Genomic DNA, 15,352 nt, shown 5'->3' on the forward strand with positions numbered 1-15,352 from the left:
AACTTTAACTCGCTGATCAATCTTTGTGTTTTCGATTCAATTAAATATGCATTGATTATCACTGGAAAGGTGGAATTTGGGCCAAGGAATGCGTATTTAAGGTTGGGTGGAAATAGCTTTAACTCTAACTGAGGCGGCATAATTTCTGGCAAAATTGGATCCTGCTCCAACAACTTTATTTCGTCCTTCGGAGATTCTTTCCCTAAATTCTCCTCAGTTTCCGATACCATCTCTTCATCTTCTTCATAATCAAAATTATTTTCTGCATTGAAAAACATTGGAGCATTCCTCCTTCTCAATAAGATTAGTCGAAGAAATTCCTTCTCCAAACATTTTTGACAAAGACTTACAACACGAAGGGAATAAATCTTGGAAATTCTTTTGATTCAGAGTAATGTCTTCTTCGGAACCATTCTGAATTTCATCATCTACAAATTCTTGTTTATTTCCCTCATCATTTCCTTTTTCTTTATCCTCGAATGCACTTGATGAGAAAGTCAATAGATTTTTCCCTGACCAATCATTAAGATTTGATGTTATCCGATAGATTATTTCATATGCTTTATCAAGACTTTTCCTCATGAAAGATCCCCCGGATGCCAAGTCTAATTGACTCTTATTTTGAAAAGAAAGTCCAATATAGAATAAGTGTACAATCAACCATTTCTCGATACCATGATGCGGACATGAATGCAGAAGAGATGAATATCTTTTCCAAGCTTGATGTAATTCCTCTCCAACAAGTTGCTTAAAATGCAGAATCTGATTTCTCAAATGTATGGTTTTTTGTGGAGGAAAATATTTGTTCAGAAATTTCTGCTCTAACTCATCCCAAGTTCTGCTACTTTTAGGTTGCAAGGTATTAAACCACCTCTTTGCAACATCCTTAAGACTAAAAGGGAAAACCAATAGTCATATAACATCAGATGAAACCCCCTCATATCTCAATGTATTACAATATCTATGGAATTCCATGAGATGTAAATAAGGATTCTCCGACTCTAATCCCCCAAACTGATTCTGCTAAATTTTTTAGATAAAAGATGGTATAACCATAAAATTCCTTGCTTAAATCTCTGGCTGAACAATGGGCCCTAATTCTTGGGCAAACTTTAGAGCTCCATAATCTTTCAATAGTCTAAATACCATATTTGAGTGTTCTTATTCTTCTAGATGTCTTTGGGAGGTTTTTCTTTTATGAAGAGTTCTATCAATTTCAGGATCAAAAGGCAACAAATCTCCTACAAGGTTATATCTTCGCATACAAAGAATAAGCACTACAACAAAAATGGCCTACGACAACAAATATTATTTGTTGTCGTAGGGTCAAAAAATCATTGTAACTGATAGTGTTGTAAAAGGCATTGTCCTACGACAACGATTTTGAATCCGTTGTCTTTGTAGACATTCGACAACGATTTTTATCTATTATTGTTTATATGCTAAAAAAAAAATTCCCTATACGACAACATTTTAAAACCGTTGTGGTATTCAATTTCGACAACAGCGTTGTGGTAAACCCTTTTTACAACAAATATAAACTGGTGTAGTAGATATAAACCGTTGTGGTAGACCCTTTTTACGACATATATAAACCGTTGTGGTAGATAATATTTACTCATTTTGGATTTTACAACAGTTTATAACTGTTGTAATATATAATTTTAATATGTTTTACAACGGATAAAACCGTTATCTTTTATCACTTTTCACAAAATTCCATTGTGGTTATGTATTTTTTACAACGTTTCTAATCATTGTCTTTAATGTTCATGTTGTAACATGATAATACCAAACAACAAATATGTTTTTAATATAAGCAAACCACCAATACAAAACTAAATATTTACTACATTAAATCCAAAATAATCATCCATAAATCATCTTGTAGCCACACATATACAAAATATACAAAATGAGTTATACTCATCAAATTTAGTAGTATCAAACCATAAATCATATGCTTTCCATTACTGTTCTCCATATGACTTTTACACATTAGCAAGGCAATCTACAACCTAACAAAGCTCACTCCTTGCATCCAAAATCTCAAGCCTCACGAATTGCCCGAGTTACATACCTGCAAGAGAAAAATTAAACAAAACTTATCAAAGAAAAATATAAAATATAAGAAAAAAGAGAATTGTAGTAAGTACTACATGAACTGTAACCAGAGAATAAATATTTCATATAGCTCTAATATCTGGACATGAGAGAAGGATTTCCAGAATTCCAGGACAACACTCAATATCTGCAAAATGAAAGAGAAAATGTACATAAAATATAAAGAAATTCCAAGACAACACTCAATCCAGAATTCCAGATTTAGATTTATTCATATAAATCAACATAAAATACAAGCAATATAACCAACTTATAGTCTAAGAAATAAAACTTATGCAATACAAACTTCTGCAATACAAGCAATTTAACCAACTTATAGTTATCTTGGTAACTTCGCATTGGAAAACTTATGCACGTAGCTTTAAATTCGCAGAATAAGTTTACTCTGCCAGTGCCTGTCTATTAGATCAATAATTTCATTGACCTTGCCATTGAGTTTATAAATAATCAGTCAAGAACATTCTTAAAAGATACTCGTGGCAATAAAAAATCAACTAAACCTGTGAAAAATGCATCTAAACCTGGAGCATGCAGGAGGTTATAATAAATCAGCTATTCAAATATTGATTTAGGATGCGAACTTGCTAAGTTATAGACAGGATTGACAAAATGACAAGAACTTGTCTGGACAAATGTTGAAAACAGACAAGGAATTTGATATATGTTTTGTTCCTAGAAAAATGTCTTTATATATAAAACATGCTCATAATTCCAGTCAACATTCTACAAACTCCATCTACTAACTCAGCCGAATTTAATCACTATATGACGAGCTTACTTCCCGGAGGCAAAGTTTAATAGACAAAACAAAAACAAAATTATAAGGACACCACGACAATATCTATAACTAAATTTTTAAAATGTTCAATCAGCAAAATAACACATGGATGTATATTAGGTATTCACATATCAAAGAAAAAGATGAGAACAAAGAGAGGTAATAAATTATTTGGCAAAGGAGGTATTAGGCAAAGGAGTTAGCTAGCAATGAACAAAACAAATTATTGGTACTAAGGAATCAAAATCAATAAGTCATGGAGTCACAAACAAACTGTTTCAAATTGATACACACTTCGCCACACAATGATACTTGGACAATTCCTTCGTGCCTTTTTTAAAAAAAAACACTTGGATCCCAACTAAAACCTGACATCCCTATCAACCACCTTTAAACTTTTTATACAAAGTGACATAAGCAACTACCATGTGCACTGCATTTATACTTCAACAGTGAGGGAGTTAGGCTTAATGGTGTAAAACTACAAACTAATGTAATAAAAACTAGCAGTAGATCCAGGAACTAAATATAAGTAGAATTTAGAACTGATTTTAAAATGAGAGAGGGATAAAAAGAAAACCATCAACCATAGAATTTACAAAATGATTTAGAATTATCCCAAACGAAGTTCAGTCATCTTTTGAAGTTTAGTAATTTATACCTAGTAATGAATATAGTCTAGTACGCAATCCGGCCATTCGAATCGCACTTCATCAATTTCTTCGTTAGAGTAAATTGTTTTCATGAACTGTTAAGAAACCCAGATTATATTAGTAAAAAAACTAGTAATGAAGAAGCAAAATCAAATAAAATAAATTATTAGAGAAAATTGAGAATATGTCAAATATTACCATTAAGATAAGTGAATCCTTCGCGCTGGTAGCATTTCCTTCAATAATTTCTCTCATAAATTTCATCACATAAAACCCACATTATTTCGCATCAGGTTATCGAGGACCCTATGTTAACAAGAAATTTTCAATGAATAATGCACATTTAAATATTTTTTAATTAATCACAAGTAGACATATGTGTGTGTATATAATATACTAACATTTACAACTTCCCACGTAGGCTTCTTTTCCCCTTTCCGTTCTTTGTTCGAATTGAACAATTTCAAGCTCCTTCGTACAACAAGAGTTGTCATATGAGTAATAAATTAAATGCTTAATTAAAAAAAATGTACTCACATATCCACTACATATTTCCAGCCCTCATAATGATTGCGATGATTAAGTGAATCAAATAAATAAACCATCTCCACATAAGGGTCGATGACAGTCAAAAGTCAATGACAACTATGCACAAAATAGATAGTCAATGCATAAATTCAACAAAATTGTCAAAAAAAACTATTAGAAATAAAATTGTAATATTTATTTACCCAACATTGTATGGCGCTAAAACTAGTTGATTTCTTGCTGCACCACTCAGCCTATCAGCCAAAACACTTGCCTAGCCTATCAGCCAAAATGCTTTGAGGGCCTTCTTCTTCTTTAGATTCGAGCAGTCAGTCTTGCAGTGCCCCTTCTTGTTGAATACAAAGCACGTCACATTTTTGTTGTTAGAGTTGGAGGTGGAGTTGATCTTCTGCAAGTCCTTGTTGGTGAAGTTCTTCTTTCTCCTGGTGAATATTTTTCTTACCAGGTTCACCAGATGTTCTTTATCATCTGAGTCTGGGTCAGACTTGACTTTAGGTTCGGCTTGGATTTGGACTTGTCTTTTGATGACCCTACAATAAGAGCAAGACCTTTCTCGGATTTGGCGTTAGCCTATTCATGCAGTTCTAGGTCACAGAATAATTCATCTAGTTTTAACTTTGACAAGTTCCTCGAAATCTTATAAGCATCCACGATGGATGCCCACAGTGCATTTTGAGGAAATGCATTTAAGGCATATATTATCAGATCCTGATTCTCTAATTGGTGGTCGATTGTGTGGAGTCCATTGAGGATGTCCTTTATCCTCGCATGCAGCTGACTGACAGTCTCACCTTCCTACATTTTGACATTAAATAATTTATTTAAAAATAAATCTCTTTTTGTTACTTTTGTTTGTTGGTTCCCTCGTGTAGTTCTATGAGCTTGTCCCAAAGTTCCTTTGCATTTTTGTGTGGACCGACGTGGTTCAGCTCTTCTTTAGTTAGCCCGCACTGAATTGTGTTGAGAGCTTTGAAATCGATCTATGCCTTTTTCTTCATTTCTAGATTCCAATGTTTCAGATCCATTGGAATTTCGGTGTTGTCGATAGGAGTTTTGTAGCCTCTGGTTATGCTGAACCACTAGTCAAAATCGGTCTTTAGGTACACCTCCATCCGCTTCTTCTAGTACTGGAAGTCATCACCATTGAATAGGGGAGGACGAACGGTGTTGTACCCTTCAAGTTGTGTCGTTTCACAGTTGTAGAAAAAAAAACTAAAACGAGGTATCAAGACTTAGTCTTGAATTAGCAGTGTTTGAGATATATTTAAAAATATAGAAAAAATTTGAGAGGTGTTGCACCAATCTCAAATTAAAATTAAACGAAAAAAATTATTTGAACAGGTAAAGTTTTACCAATTCAAATAGAATGTGAAAAATAAAGAAATCTAAAAACGATTCCCCCGCCTTCACTACAACAAAAATGACTTTTCGCAGCGTGCAAAATCACCTTCCGCGGCGTGCAATGCACGCTGCATAGTTTAAAGCGGTTGAAAGTCATTAGTATTGACGGTGTGCATTGCACGCCGCGAAAATAACTATCCACAGCGTACTATGTACGCCACGGAAATAACTATCGACGGCGTGCCTTGCATACCGTGAAAACCAAATATCCACAGCAAGCAATGCACGCTGCGAATATTATCAAAAACAATTATCCACTGCATGCAATGCACGCTGCGAAAACTATCAAAAACAACAATCCACAGCAAGCAATGCACGCTGCGATAACTATCAAACACAATTATCCACAGCAAGCAATGCACGCTGCGAAAACTAATAAAAACAACTATTCATAGCATGCAATGCACGATGTTGAAACATGTATCCACAGCATGCAATGCACGCTGCGAAAACAATCATCAACAGCATGCGTTGCACGCTGTTGAAAATTGTTACAGCTCCATATCAAATAATCTTGAATTCCAATTTAACAAATACTTCAACAAAATAAACCCAAACCCAAAATGTGAAATTAAAAAATAAAACTAAATAGAAATAAATGGCTAAAGATAAAACAGAATAAAAGTCACTAGTTTTTATAATCCAAATAGAAAGATTCAATACAAAAAAAAGATGCATAATCTCTCACAAACTAGCTAAAAACTTTCAATCCACAATTCAGTATAATCTATATCAATCACACAAGACTATAAATTTAGATAACCATGCGACTGTGCTTCCTATTACATCATCGAGAAATTACATTTCCTCATTTGGTCGAATTAGATCAACCTTCACCAAAATCTTGTCAACCCAAACTTTCCAACAAGATCCACCAAGAACAACATGATGCACTTTTGTGTTTGGATCTGTGGACGTAATTCGACCTTCTGCAGCAAATAATCCATCAACACACCAATGAAGCAACTTGCATTTAGTATTAGCACGGATATCTCCACGACTCACATTCTTCAAATTTGACTGTAAAAAAACAATACAAGTTATTAATTCTATCATGACAATTTTTGTAATAATTTTGTGGTTTAAAAATGCATATTGTGAAGATATTTACCTGTGCAGTAGCTAAATGTTTATTAACATTATAAAAATCACCAATTTTTTTTTTCAGCATCATTGATATCACAATTGCTACCAACTTCGTTCCCAATACCACTCTACCAATGCCACCACTGCCAACCTAATTTTACAAATAAATTGTGTCAAACAATGGCAACATATAAGTGTAGATTCTAAATTAACTTATTTTATGTATGTTGTTTAATTACAAACCTGTTCTTGTTGATTATGTTGCCTCATACTTTGTAAAAACATATACTTCATTTCTTGCATTTCTTGTTGAAGGTTATGTACCATAGCTTGGAGTTGTTTAACAGTTTGATTTTGTTGCACAAAAGCTCCAACTTTTGATGGTGTAACTCCAAAGCCCAATCCACGCACTCTACCTCTTGTTTCCTTGTCAAACACAATGCTAATTGCATCATCAGTAATGTTAGTAGTCTTTTGAGATTCTGGTGGGCATTCTTGTATTTCTTTCTGCAAATAAAAAAGTTAAATTTTAAGAAAATAACAAATTTAAGTTACCCAATTTTTTTCTTATGAGCTTCTTCAAATAAAAAAGACATAATTTTATTTCCATTTTCTTTCCAACTGATTGAGTAATAGGTTCCCCATTTTTTTTCTTGTAACCTTCAATCCAAACTTGTGATCTTGTAATTTGTGTATCTGGCGGACTTGTTTTTTCCTTAGATATAGAAATATTAGAAAAAAAAAGTTAGAAACAATATTCAATAATTAATTTAGAAGTATAAAAAATAATATTTACCATAATGTGAGCCAAACGAGCATAACCTCTCCGACTCATTGTGTGAATGTGGTCTTGTTTTTCTCGCATTGCTCTAAATCCCGCACTCTTTTACTGACATTTACCAAACAAATCAAGACATTTATTTTACATTTAGCATTAATAAGACATTTATTACAAGTAATTTTGGTCATCATAAATCATAGTATCACTCTAGAACATTTAACATATTGTTCTGTTCTAAATTTGAAATGAACCAGAAATCAACCTGGCAAACCATAAATGAACTCAAAAAGAGAAAACCCCCTATTATCCTCAATATATGCCACCAGGACAAAGCTAGAGAAACACTAAATATGGAACCTGGCAGCTAACTGCAGAGGCAAAACTAACAGAAATCAACCTAGCAAATGAACTATAAAAAAGACATGTTTCTGGTGTGCCACAAGTCAGAATCGTGGAATTAATGACTATACATAAGTTTTTTTTTTTTTTGAAAATTGAGTAATAGCTACAAAGTTCAATTTATAACAAGATATACAATCTCCAACACTAACATGGTCCAAAAGAATAGCACATCATGGTTGTGCTCCAATATTGGACATATTCCTGGAACCATGCAAGGGGAAATGATGTTTCGATATTTGAAAAATTCCAATATTGGACATATTCCTGGAACCATGCAAGGGGAAACTAGACTAGACATATTCCAATATTTGAAAAATTGTATAGTCTAGTGATGTTTCGATACAATAGCAGTAAACATAATAGCAGTTCTTTAGGAAACTAGACTGACATATTCCAATATTTGAACCATGCAAGGGGAAACTGCTGTAAACATAATAGCAGTTCTTTAAAACCCATCCGAGCCAGCTGGTTTAACTGATTATATAGGATGCCAGAGAAAAATTTAGACTAGTTTGACTGAAAAATTGGGTGTTAAGCAAACTAGTAAAAACAAACTCAATCAGTATAAAACTGAAACCAAGAAATGCTTAAGACAAACAGAATTCTTATCTCAGTTGTATGTGATTTCTTATTAATAGGTGACGGTAGTTAAAACCCCAGCTGCAGTTACAATTTCTTTTCTAATTTTCAAACTTTTTTACAAAAACAATTGACTGATCTAACTATTTAACTATTAAAATAATGATTTATGATATATCATATTAATATATTAGTTAATCATATATTATATTAATGTTATATGTATTAAAAACTTTAATTAATGATGGTATATACCGAAAAAATACAAATACATATTAAGAGTGAAGTATAAGCCATATGTTGGAGTCATTTTCTTGAGTCAAGAATTTTATCAATCAATTTAAAACTATTTTAATATGTTTATTAAAGTAATACCAAATGTTTATACTTATAAAAGAAAGGATTAGAATATTTATATTATTATTTTTAAATCTTCCAGTTTGACCATAATACCAATAAACCAACAGTTTCACCTATTCAATGTCTAGTCTAGTTTTAAAAACACAGCATGTATGAAACCAAAAGTGAAAAACAATGATGAATGAAACACAGAGCAACCAAAAGTGAAAAACAATGATGAATGAAATATGAATTAGACATACTAATATAATGATATAACACTAGGCCTAGTGATGAGATGACAAAGGTATGAAATAAAAAACAAGTAATGAATCGACTCAAACAACAGGTTTCCCCTACAATAACCAAGTTGATCAAGTAAAATTTCAAACAAAAAAATGAAAGAATACATTTTCTTGTCTGTGAACCAACTATAACACTGTAATGCACAGATTATCTTATTTTGCTTATAATTGAAAGAAGTATAGTAATAAAATTTGCCCTTCTGTGAAAATAATCAAGACACACATTACCCAATAATTGACGAACAGTGTGAAGTTGAAGTCCTTAAACAACAAAGCACATGATGATTAGCATCTTGCTTCTCTTACATGAGCATGGACAACCAAGATCCATATTTAAGCTTATACATCTCCTTCAAAAAACTATTTAAAGTGAATAAATACTTACTTGAAAGGTAGTTGATAGTGTCTTCTTCACAAACAAGTCTCATTTGTTAGGACCTTCGGATGGCTAGAGAGGGGGGGTGTAAATAGCCTCCTCTAAAAACTCAATTAATCTCCTCACAAAAGTTTGTTAGCACAGCGGAAATAAGCAAAAGGAAAACTGATGCAAGGAAAAGAAACAACCCACCACTAACACAACAAGGATGTACAAGGTTCGGGGATAACTTGCCCCTACTCCTCAGCGTGTCCGTAAGGTGGACGATCCCTTGATCTTCCGGTAGATCACACCCCGGACAGATTCCGGCTAAGTATTTCTCCTTCTCGGTGGAGTAACCTCTCCACAAAGTCTCAGAAAAGATTTGAAATGAAGCACAAGACTTATAGAGTTTAGTGGCTAAAAGGAATGAACAATAAACTTACAGCCACGATGAAAGCAAAGCGCAAAGACAGAAGAAGTTCCTCAGCCAAGAGCTCAAAAACACACCCCTCTTGCTTGATCGACAGAGAGTTTTTGAAAATTGCTCCCACAAACCTCTCTTCTTCCTTCTTCTTATTCCTCTGCTTTCTCACTGTCTTCAGCCAGAGCTGAATCACTATCACCTGTATCGAATCACTGCGACTAACTCAGGCGTCGCCAATCACTCTTCCTCCTTATCTGGTTCTCTGAACTCACACCAATACCATCCATGGTCTTCACTGGTGTCTCTGAGATCGAACCAATAAGCAAGAGTCAAGTTGTTGCCAACTGATCGTAGCCAGTGAACGTTGACGCTCCAATTGCACCATTTGCAGCGAAACACAGCAGAAAGAGCACTTGGTCTTATTCTTCTGATGGAGCTTAATTTGAATTTAAGCATTGGCACGACACCTGCAACCTGTAACTCAAAAAGCTTACGGCAGATGGTTAGATCAGATGAATCAGAAATCGCAGAGAAACAGCAGAAGACAAACGACATCGTTGTGGATCGGTCAACAGACCGATCCATAGCCCTCTGGACCGATCAGGACACATCCTGATCGGTTTGGGATGATGTTGATCGGTTTGTGGACCGATCAGCCTATAGGTGGATCGGTCCACAGACCGATCCCCCTATAGGTCTGAATCACCTCGCGCTTGTTACTGATCGGTCACCAGACCGATCAGATAACCCACAGAGAGCTACTGTGTGGTTACTGATCGGTCACGAGACCGATCAGATAACTAAGGTATCACTGGATCGGTTGACAGACCGATCCAGACAGCCAAAGTATCACTGGATCGATCAACAGACCGATCCAATGCCTCTGTTGGTTTTAGAGCTTCCCAGCCCTAAACCCTAACGTCTTCCTGGTCCAGAGAATGAGCTACCGAGCCCTCTCTGACCTAGTCCGGAGAACGAGCTACCGACACTACAACAAAAACCCTCATAGACATCAGTGGAACAACAACGGTTTTAAGCAAAAACCGATGTCTTTGTGTATTTTACACCGGTTCTTTCAAAAACCGGTGTCTATGAGCGCAGATTTTAGCTCATAGACATCGGTTTTTTAGGCGATGTCTATGAGCGCCTTTTTTCCGTTAATAGACACCGATTTTAACTGCGGTTTTTAAAATCCGGTGTTAATGAACCAAAATAAAATATTTTAATATTCCCACAACCAAAATTTGCAACACTGTGAAGCTCCCTCCAAACCTAAATCTATATCGCGCCCCTTCCTCACGCGACCATTTCTCTCGTCTAAATTTAAACCTAAACCTCCGACCATCTCTCTCAACCTCATTTGCCTCTTCTCCTTCCTAGATCGACGCCCTTGCTTCTCCGTCCGCGTTGTGAAACCTCGGCCACGTTGATCACAGTCTCGCTTGTTTTTTTTGTTGGTCCAGTCCACGGAAGAAGAAAAAAAAAAGTCGCGTCACATCAAAAAAAGCACCGCCCGCGAGCGAGCTCCTCTCCGCGAGCCCTAGCCACCTTCCTCTCCGTGAGCGAGCTCCTCTCCGCGAGCCACCGCCCTCTCCACGAGCGAGCTCCTCACGACCCTCTCCGCGAGCCCTAGCAGAAGCGCCGCGGTCCAAATCCTGGTTGGGAAAAAATAGTACCACCATTACCATCCAGCAGTAAGCCATCCTGGTCCTGCGTTGAATCTTCATCGTCGCTCTGGTAATTTCCCCTCTTTTCTTTATTGGATTCTTGCCTAATTGTCTTCTGTTTCCTTAAGGAATCACTAATGGTTAGGTTTTGTTTGGATTCATGTGCTGGAACAAAGTTATTTGGTTTATTATTTTATTTTTATTTTTTTGTCAAGAAACAAAATGGCCAAATTAATCTGGGTAGATTTCTGGTTTGGCTGGTTCTTCATGTTTGTGCCTCATATGGAATCAAAAAAATTGTTTCTTTTTAAACCCATGGATTAATTCTCTTTCATCCGTGGATAATTCTAAAAGGTGTGAACTTTCTTGCTGAATTGGTCTTGTAATCCTTCAGTTGAAGCTCGTTTAATCTATTAGCATTATGGCTTCCTATACTTAGTCACACTTCCTTTTTTTTTAATTTTTAATCCAAAGATTAGGGGGTTTTTATTGTTGTTTTTAGTACCTTCCTAGAAATGTGTTATGGACGACTATAAAGAAGTAATTAGTTCTAATTCATAAAGAGATAATGCTGATTTCTTGCTTGTAATCTGTATTTTACTTATTTGCCTGTGCATTCAATCTAGTTATAGCATCTTTGAAATGAACAGTATTGAAACCTGTTTGATCCCACTTCTATCCAGTTTTTCTTGAAGGAACTCTCATTAAGTCTTCTTCGTAAGTTGTATAGTAAACCATGAAGAGTGTTTGTTACTCAGTTATGTGATTACACAAACCATGGAAGTGTTCAAGAGATTTGTTATATTAATTTAGTTTGATTTATTTGCATATTGTGCAACTACTAACTCGCCATTGAAAGAAGCTAACTTTATCCAGAGGATTGGAAGTGCAAGTATATCCATGGTTAACAAAAATATATTAGTGTATGCATAGATGTTATGTGACTGATAACTGGATTGAACCTTACTGATATGAGGTTAATCTATGATGTGAACCTTACTGATACATGGTAAAAAGTCAAACTCTTTGACTACCTCCTTAATGTCTCCTATTACTGATCTTTCAAGCCCCGTTGTGTCCATTACTATTACTATGAAGAAATTGAAAGGAAAGAACTACGCTTTGCGTGCTGCAATAGTTTGAGTTTGGTTTGTGGTTCATGATGTAATCGGCGATCTCTTCCAATTAAGATAAGACATTGGGATAGTTACTCACATTGGTTGACTTTAGATTTTTGAGTTGACTGTAGTATTTTATAAATCACTTCAATTGTCAAGGTCATTTAGAATAGTTCTGACAAGGTCTTCACTATTATGTGCCTTCATATTGTTTGCTCTGAGTTAAAGCTAGTGAATGCTCAGATTTTGGGAGCCCCTTCCATTCTACTCCCGTCAGATGTGTAGATGCGGAGGATGTTGGCATTTACCATAGTGGCACAAGTTGGTGTTGTCCTAGATCAAATAATTCGGGGGAACTATTGACTAACACCATCAAACATATTTAAATTGATTATAATTGAATTATAATATGCTTCATTTCTGTGTTACTAGTATGTTCCAATTTACCTCTAGAAGTTTGTGAACTTTGTTTGATTATTTATTGTCTGCTATCTATATATTGTATTGCCATTTCTTTTTGGAGAAGTGTGCTTCAATTTTTTTCCCCCGATGAAATCATCATTGTATTTGTACCTCCCTATATGCATTCCTGAACAAATGGTTTAGAATTTAAGCTTGTGCTATCTGTAAATATTCAGTTTTTTGCTGCTAAATTGTGTTCAGTTAACACTTTTATCATGTGTATTTCTATACACAGGAAAAACATAATCAGGAAATTCACTGGTAGCTAAGATCTGTTATTTTGGACAATGAGGTTAGTACTAGTAATGCGTGATATTTACCTTTTCTTTTGTCTTGGCCATGCTAGATGTTGTCTGTTTAAACAAAATTTCAAAAAATTGTTTTCGTAAATTAGTTGACGCTATTGCAACTGGCCTGAAAATTCACAAATTCTATAATTCAGGACCTTTTAGCTTTTCTTTTATTTGTACAGAGGATGCTTGTCTGTTTTAGAAGGAATTTGACTAAGTGATCATTCATAGAAAAATTGATTTTACATATGACTAGATTCAGAATTTAGAAATTCTGCAGATTTTTTTTTTAAAAAAATGGTTAGGTGTCACTTTTTTTTTCCCCCTGAAACTGACTTATGTATTTCTCCATGTTGGATAATATAAACCTTAAGAGTTGCATATTATGTATATCTTTTAGTAGGCCTCAAGTGAGATGGAATGAAGACAACTTGTATGAAATTGAAGCTAATAAACCAGTGAGGCAGAAAATAACTGAACCTAAAACACCTTATCATCCTATGGTTGAGGATGATGGTAAGTCCGCAAATGTTGATTTATTCAAACAACTTGCACTTTGATCTAATATCTATTTAACAAGTTAAAGAGGGAATAAATAACTTTCAGATGCTTAAAACTCATTCATTGGTAATGCAGGTTGTTTATCGCCAAGAAGAGCTTCGCAGGTCCAAATCATCCTCATCTTCTATTGCTTGCTGATTTTTTCCCCCTTTGATGAAGTGTCTTCTTTCTAATTAGAAAAGCTTGGACCAGTTGAAGTTTCTGTGTAGGTACGGATGTGGGCACATTGATTTAATCCTGTGATTAGGTTCAGAATAGATAATTAACATAACATTTCTTCCACTGATACTGTCTTTATCTGATTATTTTGTGTTGCTAACAATGTGGTGCAGCCGTGGAACTATCTATGCTAGTGTTGTCTTCTAAAATAGTTCGTGTATTGCCGTTAATGTTGTTCTAAGGAAAGAATTTATCTCACAATTCATTGTTTACTTAACATTTTGTTCCTTGCATTTCGCTAAGTTAGTTTGCTAAAACAAAAGAACACTTCGTAAGAATGTTTTCCTTATTTTCTCCTCCTTGGTAATATTTTAAGAACTATTGGCAATGCACTTATTGAGATTGTTTTCATGTCTAATTTGAATATTTTGATCTCTGAGTGTCTGGAATGAGAAGATTAAGTTCATAATGTTATGAATGGAGTGAACTATTGGCAATGACACTGCTTGAACAAGAAGCAATTTTTGTTCAGTGGAGTTGAGGGAGAGTTTTATTTTTACTGTATTCATCTATTTATTTTAGTCTTAAAGTTCTCCTGGTTAATGAAGTTAGAATGATTAGTTACCATATGAATGCATATTAATGATCTTCATTTTTGTTGAGTCTCATTAATGATCACTTCCATTCAATAACATAACTTGAAGTTTAGTTTTACTATAAGGGCGTGCTCTACTTATTTTTTTTTCTCTTTTTACCCCAATTCTAGGTGAAAGATTTTCTGAGATAGTTGGAAGCCCTTATTACATGGCTCCAGAAGTTTTAAAACGGAATTATGGACCAGAAATTGATATATGGAGTGATGGAGTTATACTCTATATTTTACTGTGTGGAGTTCCACCATTTTGGGTTGGTAAGCTTTCTATCAATAAATTCATTTTGCACACTTCATTATTTGTTCTACCACTTTCTACAAATAAGTTACTTATTGTCTACTGTAAGCTTTCCATGAATAAATCTTCATTTTTTCCTTGTTGAATAACTTCATTTTAATAATTTTTCCCAAGTCATCCTTTGCTTTACAACCTAACCATCCACAAGCATTGTCAAGCCTTGGCAACATATACATGGATTGGTAAGCTTTAGAAATGTTTGATGACAACTGTGCGGATACTTTATTTTTGTTTCTTAATGAAACTTCTCTTCATGCAGCAACATGATGAGTGTTGTTGCATCATTCTATAAGGCAACTTTAGCAGTTACAACAAGGATATCTACGTCCTTCAACAACTTGGCTATTATATACAAGCAACAGGTAG

The 15,352-nt window shown here is 34.7% G+C and overlaps 1 long non-coding RNA gene across 1 annotated transcript; it reads left to right on the forward strand.

Annotated features, from left to right (window-relative positions):
• Positions 1–11,439: 11,439 nt before the first annotated feature.
• On the forward strand, positions 11,440–13,774 carry LOC121994010. Its single transcript, XR_006115533.1, has 3 exons — positions 11,440–11,516; positions 13,262–13,318; positions 13,717–13,774. It is a non-coding gene; the product is annotated as an uncharacterized LOC121994010 (long non-coding RNA).
• The last annotated feature ends 1,578 nt before the right edge of the window (positions 13,775–15,352 follow it).

The sequence above is a fragment of the Zingiber officinale genome, chromosome 6A (assembly GCF_018446385.1).
Source record: "Zingiber officinale cultivar Zhangliang chromosome 6A, Zo_v1.1, whole genome shotgun sequence".
Classification (NCBI taxonomy): Eukaryota; Viridiplantae; Streptophyta; class Magnoliopsida; order Zingiberales; family Zingiberaceae; genus Zingiber; species Zingiber officinale.